At 52.0% G+C, this 9,075-nt stretch overlaps 1 protein-coding gene across 2 annotated transcripts in view; it reads right to left on the reverse strand.

Moving 5' to 3' along the window:
• The window catches only part of LOC131211767 (nuclear receptor-binding protein homolog), a 37,442-nt gene extending 28,574 nt beyond the window's left edge, over positions 1–8,868 (reverse strand). For both annotated transcript variants that reach the window (XM_058205371.1, XM_058205370.1), the window contains exon 1: positions 7,864–8,868. The gene's annotated coding sequence lies outside the window, so the exon portion shown is untranslated. The remainder of the gene's footprint in view (positions 1–7,863) is intronic.
• Between the last annotated feature and the right edge of the window lie 207 nt (positions 8,869–9,075).

Consider the following 9,075-nt stretch of genomic DNA (forward strand, 5'->3'; position numbering starts at 1 on the left):
CGCGAGACCGACCAAAACAGAGGTCGGCATATGTTTTGCACCGCGACCCAATCATCCTAATTAGAGGAGCCCATCAGGACACTTTTACGGGTGGATCTCTCGGTGATCCCAACCTGCACCGGCTTCGTGAAAGTGCCACGTGGCGGCCCCTGAGGGCGGCTCAGTTTGAGTGTGTTGCGTGAATGGTAGAGAAATTTTCACGATCGATGCAGAGAAATGCATCACTCTTTCTCCGGCGGTTTTTGGACATCAACGAGAGAGAGAGAGAGAGAGAAACGGATTGCAATTTTCGTGCGCAACCCCACGAGGCAATGCGGCCGGTGGTGGAAAGATTAGTGTTTGGGAAAGTTGGAAAAGGTTGATTGCATTTCACACATGGATGGCCGGCCGGTCTGCTGTGCGGTTTTAGCCAAAGGGCCGCCATCGCAAGTAAATAGTACAGCGGTTCCAGTGTGCAGCCCTAACTCTGGGCAATAGCAACATACGGCAGCTGCAAGAAATCATCCTTTTATTTACAAACGCTGAAAGTGTTTGAAATAGAATGGCAATCGATTGGCAGCAAAGTGCATCGGGCGAGGGACATCTTGCGCTGTTGACGCAGACTTACGCGTTCAGCTGACAGCAAGCTTAAAGGTTGTCCCCCATCGAAGCTGGCTCTGGACGCTTCTATGCGTCCTACACAAACGACCAACGAGCAAGGAGTCAACAGTTTCTCTGGTTCCACGCAGAAAGGCATAAGTGGAGGTCATACCATTTTAATTGCACCTTACCCGACGGTGGAACTGTGGTTCCCCTTTTACGACCTTGGCCTTTGCCGAACGGGCCACAAAAAGCCAGCATTATGCGGCAGTGAATGTTTGCGCGAGTGTCACTCGAAAGTTTGCTCTCCCGTACTTTGATATGGCTTGAAGTTTCGCTTCCAAAGCACGGGGCGACAGTATGCGTGACACAAAGTAGGCCTTCTCGTCGTTTACCTTCGTCGCGCTGTGCAAATATATGAAGGCTCACTTCCGTTCGCCAATCTAATGTTGGCGAGTCTTCTGCAAACCGCGGGCGCACCCAAGTGCTGCATAAATACGCAATTCAGACGCATTAGCGACCCGAAGGACGACAACAATGTTTGGAGGACCCTTTTATTATTTGTGTTTGCAGCAGCAAGGGGCGGTGTCAAGTGCAGTGTGATCGAAAGAATTGAAAGGGAATAAAAAAGAAGATCCAAAAATCATCGGCCATTGGCAATGCATTAAAATTATTTGATTTTAGGATGTATGAAATGTAACTATGAATCTAAACAGTTGAGCAATAGAAGTGCGTCACCAGATTGCTGAACACAGGGTGCGAACCATATCGCCGTGGCCTACTCTGCATTTATCTTCTCCTTCCGCTGATTGCACACGACCACATCTCTTCCGGCAGAAGAAGCAATGAATTATCAGCACTGTTCAGGGGCGGCAGATACGAACAGACCCGCTGCGTTGTTGTTGAGACCAACAACTTGCGTCAATCACCATGCAAACACATGCAGATCCGTGCGTCCGCAGAACCCGGTGTCATCGAGTAGCATCGAAATGCACATGGCCGGGATGCCACGGCCGAGGAGTGTGCTGCGGTCCGAAATTGAGTAATCGATTCCAATCAAAAGATTACGCCGAAAGGAATTTATAGCGCGCGCAACCCTTATCAGCCCAATTCGCGGGAATAGGATCGAAAATCGTAAACCTGTTATCATGAGATTTGAAGAATTGATGACGTACAAAATCAAGAAACATTACGTAAAGGCAATAAAACGCGACCGTTGGTGCTGATTTGTGGTGACCACATACAGGGGGAGCTGCCGTTCTACAAACTCCTATGGGAATCCAAAATGAAACGGAGAAAACTCTCTTCTCTCAACTAGCCAAACGGTGGACACACCAGCAGTAGAGCTTTTCAGATAAATAATAACCCCGTGTCCCGTTTTCCGGTTAAAGAATGTGGCCAAGTGAATACCGGAGACAGTGCCACCGCAAACTAAAAGCGTCTCAAAATTGCAGCACAACATGGAACCGTTCTAGTAAAGGGCTCCGGGGGAAAGAACGAACCGAAAAGAGAGAACAAAAAAGCCAAGGAAACACCGGAACTCATCGTCCTTGCAAAGTCTAGACGCACAAAGTTCATAAATCAACGCAGCAAACACATTACCGGCTTTTACATGCGACGGGTTGGCGCGTCGCGCAGCTTAATTCCCTTTCTAGCGTGTGGCACACACCGGCCGCACACCACTATCTACTAGCTGGCCACCGAAGAAGACGGCGAAAGCCTCAAGGACCTGAGGGGGCTCGCAAAAATTCAACCCAACCATCGCGTGGGTTACTTTTATCCGTGCAATCGCGTTACGCGCTTCACTTTCTTCTTCTTGGGAATTTTCCACCCCTGGTGGGTGGTGGGTGTGTCGGGCGGCCAGGCTCAACCGGCACCGTGTGTTTGTGTAGCCCCAACAACACACCACCGTACGGGTCCGTCGTCCGACGTTAATGTAATACAAACATTGTGGACGAAAAACAGCCGCATGGTTAGAAGTACCGGTGGGCCAACGATGGTGGCCACCTTTATTATAATGGCGCCGGTGGCACCATCACCACCAAGGCACGTTAAGCGGATGTATTCCGATAATATTACGTAATGCCCGGGGTTCTACGGGCCGTCGTCTGACCATCAATCGTCCAGGCGCGCCAATGAAATGGGAAGGTCCTGCTGGAACCGACTCTGTATCCCTAAGCCCCACATCCCATTTATTTGGGGCACCGAGCATGACACGTGGTTAAACGACAGTTTTACAGGCATTCTAATTCGAGCTCGGCGGAATGGGCCACTAGAACACGTTCACTAAAAGAAGCGACCTCATTCTCGTAACGCTCACAATAAGGCAACTGAGGAGAAGAATTTGCGAAAAGACCCCATCATCATCATCTGGCACTCACGAAAGGGCATGGGGGGGCCAAAAATGCCCAAGTCTGTTCCGTGGACAAAAGATCAACCAGCTGACTGCGGCGGGTGCGTGTGGGTGGCGCGGCAATCCCATTAATCACTTACCAACCAACCGAGCGAAAAAAAGAAACGAGAGCTCCAGGACGAGCACGGTCCGGGTCCTTTGCAAACCGTCGGCCAAGGTCACCGGCGGCAGTCTGCTGCCCGACTGCGCGCTGCTGGTGGTGATGGTGGCGGGCTGATAAATTCATTTAAAAGCACATCCTTGCTGAAGGTGTAAGCTCCGTCTCTCTCTCTCTGCCTCTCGGGGCCAACCAGCTGTTACCGCACCCGATGACGTAGCGACTGCGACCGACCACGCCTGGGTCCTTCGATCCCCGCCAGAGCTTTCGCTGCCAAACAGCTGCTGTCACGTGCTTTTGCGTGTGAAACGCTCTCTACGCAACCCACACTTACCACCCTGGCCGTACATGATGACGTGTGTGAAATTTGTATAATTTCACCAACCAGGAGCAAGGTGTGTCACCAGCCGCCGGCCAGACGACCGGCGGCAGCGTTTCAATTATTCGCCAGCGAACTACTATGCGCGATGACGCATAGGCGCGCGGAGAAGCCTAATTTTATTTGTTTCCACGCCACATTTGTGCCGCGGCGGGAGGGTCAGTGCGGGTACGGGTCGGCGCCAAACAAACCCCACGATCAATTAGACCTCGGAGGGTTGGTAACCCAAATCAGGTGCAACCGATGGATGATTCACCCGGATGACGAAGATGGCGCGGCGGGTAGGCGGAACAGTGCGGCGTCGTTGCATATTTTAAACCGGATGATTCAAAGGTATGCAAATCAAATCTGCCCTCGTTGTGTTAGCGTCCTTGTGGCTCGCTTCGGAACGAGAGCCAAGAAGTGACTCTGGTGCAGTGTGAATAATGCGGTCTTTATGTTGAGTTCAAGAAATGGGAAGATTGCAGAATGGCAACAGTACAGCGATGCTCTGAAGATCGTGGAATCAGAGAAACGGCAACTGAGGATTGGGCAGCTTTCGATTGAGAATTCGTAACCCCAACAAAGCACGGGGTGAATGCACGTGCTCGAGTGCGTTTATAGGTACGAGTTGAGTTCTACAATTCAACTTAAAGGATCTGAAGGAAAGGATAACTAATTTCGTATTTTTATCGGATAGAAATAAGTGTTTTTTTCATGTTTCGCCTTTCGCCTACTTTGAATTTATGAAAGGTTCCCCTTCGTAAGCTGAATCATGACAGCTGCGACTGGCAGCTTAGAACAAGGCTTAGAAAGTCAATCTAGTAGCCCGTTGTTTTGAAGCCAAACCGGTGACAAGGGACTTCTTCAATGAAACGCATGTTGATCGTGAAAGTAACATCTAAACACTCGCGCCATTTGGCCATTTTCAACTAGCAGCCATCATATTAACTTAATGCGATCCCTGCCGGTCCCAACCAGAAAGAAGGGGTTTGCGAAAAAAGGCAGAGCAGAACGTATCATAAATAATTAAAAGCAAAATGAGAAAAGTTTCTCCCCACGCCAGGAGTAGCAGTGTGCATGCCGAAACGTAATTTGAGAGCGACATGGCTCCGTTAATCAGGGGGTCAGGTCCCAGCCAGCCGGCGGACCCGCGCTATGCCTAAACTTGCTAAACATTCCGCGTATCTTTTTCTCGTTGTTTTTCAAACCATTTCTCAATCTGTCTCTCCCTAGTCGCCCCAGTAATCCGATACGTTTATTTACTGTACACCACACGACGACGAGCACGACAAAGTTCCGTGAAAACAACGGCTCGGTCGTGTACTGGGGGGAGGAATAAAACGAAGTCCAGCCAGCCCACGATGAAGTGGAGCTTGCCTAGAAGATAACACAGTTATGGATTAAGTTTATGCATACAAATTACTCCCTTTTGGTGCCCCCCTCCGGTTTTGGCCAAGCGCGCGCCCCGACCGACCATCAAACGGTGGCGAGTTCTTCTTCATCAGCGAAATCCTCACGTCTAAGGCGAACAAACAAACGGAACGGAACACGCCAGCAGCAATCAGTAAACGTGAAACAATACGTCGATGACACGCTGTGGGCACGTGTATCGATTTCGTAAAAAACCCCGGCTAATACCGAATTCCACCCCGAAACATGCCGCCATGGCCGTCCGGAGAGCTTCGTGCAGTAATTATCAACCACTCGTGTCCATCGTCGTCCTCTTCGTGTGTCGCTGCAGTCGTGAGGCGGAAATCAATCACCGGACATCAGCCAGCGCGTCATGTGCGCTCAAAACAAACGTCCTCCCACCACCGACGGAAATCGATCCGTTCGGAAAGGCAATCTGTCACACGCCCGCGGTGACCTGCCGGTCCACTGCAGCACCGCCAAACGATTAGCATACGGCGGTACGTGCATCCTTTCAACTGTGCCCGCGGACGGGGAACCAGTAACTTGTGCTAGGTTCTGTTTTTATTGTCAATTTTAGCTTCATATTTCGCACATTACATTACTCGCAGATCTCGGCCGGTTGCACCAGTGCGGTCGGTTGTCGGATCCGGAAGCGCAATGGGTTCCGTTCTAACGGATATCGCAAACAACGCGTCCGCGCTCATCGCTCAGTAAACACGTACGACGCGGCCCTGTCGGTCGCTTGGCATTGGGACTTGCGGTATGCAGTTCGCTGACCACCATCATCACCACCCGGAGGGGTTCATCAACATACCATCCATCCATCCGTAGGCACTTCCTTCACATGCCATGGTTTGTATGCGGCATTCCTCGCCGGGGCCCAACCTTGACGTGAGGGTGACCTACACCGAGTGCAAAATGGAGCCGGAGGATCGATGCGGATCGATTGTTTACATCTTCTCACGGCCCCACAACTAGCCGGGTTGACTGGTAAATGTTTGATCGGATTTAGACGATCATCAAATCATCGCACCAACACCAGACGGTGGTGATTAGACCGAGTCCGGCCCAGACGGAATGCACCGCAAACTGGAAGGGACTTAGCAACTGCTGCTGGAGGTCGGAACAGGGACCGAGCTGGGGGGGTAAGATATCTCGCTGCGCCATTAGGCATGTTACGATGATTGATAGAGACGTCGTACGATTTTATCACCCAGAAAAGGGCGGTGTTCCACGACACATCCAAACGGCACCGCGCATATGGAAGTGCTTTCCTTCGTTTACGCGAGTCCGTTCACCCCGGCAGAGGAACCAGCAGCACCGAGCAGGGGGTGAAGGTGCACAGCCAGCGTCCAGAGATCGATGAACTGTTAGCTGACTTTTTGCCGCGCTCAAGAAATTTTCAAACGAACCCGATCGGCACGTGTAAACCTATTCCGACCGACCAACCGATCGTAGAGATCGTTTCTGTGCATTCAAATTCTCTCTTCATCCGTCGGTGCGCCGCAGGAGGGCAGGGTGGCAGAACAGAACGGCCACCACCACCAGCATCCAGCGCTTTCGGGCGAGTTTTTGCTCAATCATCTAATTTCGCGAAAAATCCGCTCCTCTTCGCCATAAAATCCGTCTACACCGTGTGTGCCGACGCAAATGGACGCGCGATTCGAGTGTGCCCCTCGCACAGACCACCACCACCTCTCGGCCCCCTCTGACAGAGTACCCCGAGGCAAGGAGTTCCAGGGGTGGGTTGTCCGCCCTTCCTGCTCCGTTCGATGACGTCTTTGAAGGAACACTGCACAGTAAACTGCCAAAAAGAGCAGGGAGATGTTTAGAATTTTGTGTTCACGATAGCAGTGCACTTATGAAAAGGCCCAAACTTTTACCAAAAGAAAAAAAGGTAACTCAAAAATCTTTAGCGCATCGCTTCCACAGGCAGGCGGCACGGAACATTTGCCACATGCTGTTGCGATTTTTATTCTCTTTCGCACAGCATGCCATGTTTTCACAACCTTGGACCAATTTGCCGAGCGAACGAGCGCACCACCATCATCGCATCGCAGCACACGTTTGCAAATTATTTTTGCAAGTTTGAGAAATTCTCCATCTTCGGCCGCGGCGCAAACAGAAACACTGGGCCGCCAGTTGCCCCGCCGTGTGTACCTTCCCGGAACTTGGTGCGATATTTCGTCGTTTCGCAGAGGCCCCGAGAAAAAAAGACGTCTCTCTATTCAAACAATCGCCACGAAACAGTGCTGAGACCGGCAGTATTTCGGCCCATCCCTGTTTTGGAACCTACATCCCCCCGCCGTCGTTCTGTGTTGTTCTACGGAGCCAAGACTCACACAGCAACCCGGCACGGAACAATAAGACGCGCGTGAGGCAAGAAATTGACACAACCAATTCACGGCCGTTGCGGGCCGCGCGGAGAGCATTTCATTGCTTTCGCGAACCGCGGTTCGATCGAGCTATCGGCTTAACCGGCCCGGTCCCAGAATTTCATTCTGAAAATGATTTGGACTTTCTCAGAAACCGCTCCCCCTGTCCGTGGTGCGGCGCGTCCGTGTTCGGATTGTATCGATCGTTAACATTTTATGTCCCGCCGTCTGGTGTTGGGTAACTTGCGCGGGTCAATCAATGTATAAATTTATGAGAGCTCAGCTCATTCGGGGGCATTTCAATTATTATTGCAGATTTATTCCGCGAAGCAGAAAGGGTCCGATGAATGAAGCACCGATAGCGCAACTTCCTGTGGCCTGCGGCAGATCGATAACCGGCTGATTCACGCACTCTTATCATAGTCCCTTTCCGATGAGTAATGAGAGAAGAGGATTTTCTTGGATTGCCCGCGGGCGCCACAAAGGGGCGACCAAAGTGTACTGATAGCGAGGGACTTTGCGAACAGCGGGTTTTATCGAAATTCCTGGAACCGAAGGGCCAAAATGGGAACACGCCAAATGGGCGGTGGCGGTTCCACTTGATCCTGATGGGGACGGTACTTACCCTAAAAAAGCTTCTGTTCTCAAACACCACACTTCCATTGAGAGTTAATTTTGGTGAAGGGATTATCCACAAGCGTATCCACAAACTCGTCCACTCGGCTGCGGGAGACTCGCGGGAACACCGGCAATAATCTCAGGGCCCGATACAGGCACTCCGTTTTCCGCTTTTCACTGGGAAAAGGACAAAAAGGGCGGCCCAAGCTGCAACGGGCTTGAAACACGGATTGCACAGTGCACACCCCCCGACCACAACAGCTGAGTGAGATGATGGTGCACCGGCCACAAAACACGGGACACTCTTCTCTTCTTCTTTTTCGTTCCCCCGCTCACGCACTCGAGCCTTTTTCCTCACGCTTCTTCCTCGCTAATCGCGAGCCGACATGCACAAAAAACACAAACCCGCGACAGGTACGGCCGCACTTGCTGCTGTCTCCTTTCACACGAAACACGAAAACGCGATGCGACGACGACGACGACGACGACCGGATACGGACGGCCTTGAGATCTTGCACGGGCCGCCGCCTTGAGCCGCCGCTTATCTTTCTGGCTGACGTACTTGTACTTCCCTCGGTGACGCTGACGGCGGGCCTTCTTCGTGGGCCGCTGCTTTGATTCCGCGATTCGGGTTTCGCTAATTACCGCCAAAGGATCACACGCGCGCGGGACACGGAGACGGACACAACCACCCCTTGAACGCAGCCCACTTCGATTGATTATCGTTGTTGCAAAAGCGTTTCTAGCTCACACGAGCACACACAAGGCTCGCGGGCACGCACACTGAGACCTAGCTCCTCAATCAGCAGCGAACCAACAACACGTGCGTGCGCGGCTCAACTGTCAAACCGCGGGTAGAAACCGCGTCGCTAACCTCGCTCCTTCGGAAGGCGGTTTCGGATTTTCTGCTTCGCACCGAGCTCGATGCTCACTTTCGGGGCACCGCTTAGTTTTCCCTGCCTTGAGCTCGCTTTCTCTCTCCCTCTCGCTCTCTCTCTCTCTCTGCCTCTGTAGTCGCTATCAGTGAAGCGCGATCGCGATCGGTGGTGATGATGATAATGAACCACCACCCAAAAGCACCCACCGCAGAGAGATTGCTGTTCGCTCTGCCGGTCGTTTTGTTGGTTTCGTTGTTCTTCGCTCACGTCACGATCACGCGGCCGAAGCGCACACACGCAGACACACACCGTAGCGAGATTCGATGATGCTGCTGTTGCTG

This window comes from Anopheles bellator, chromosome 2 (genome assembly GCF_943735745.2).
Source record: "Anopheles bellator chromosome 2, idAnoBellAS_SP24_06.2, whole genome shotgun sequence".
Classification (NCBI taxonomy): Eukaryota; Metazoa; Arthropoda; class Insecta; order Diptera; family Culicidae; genus Anopheles; species Anopheles bellator.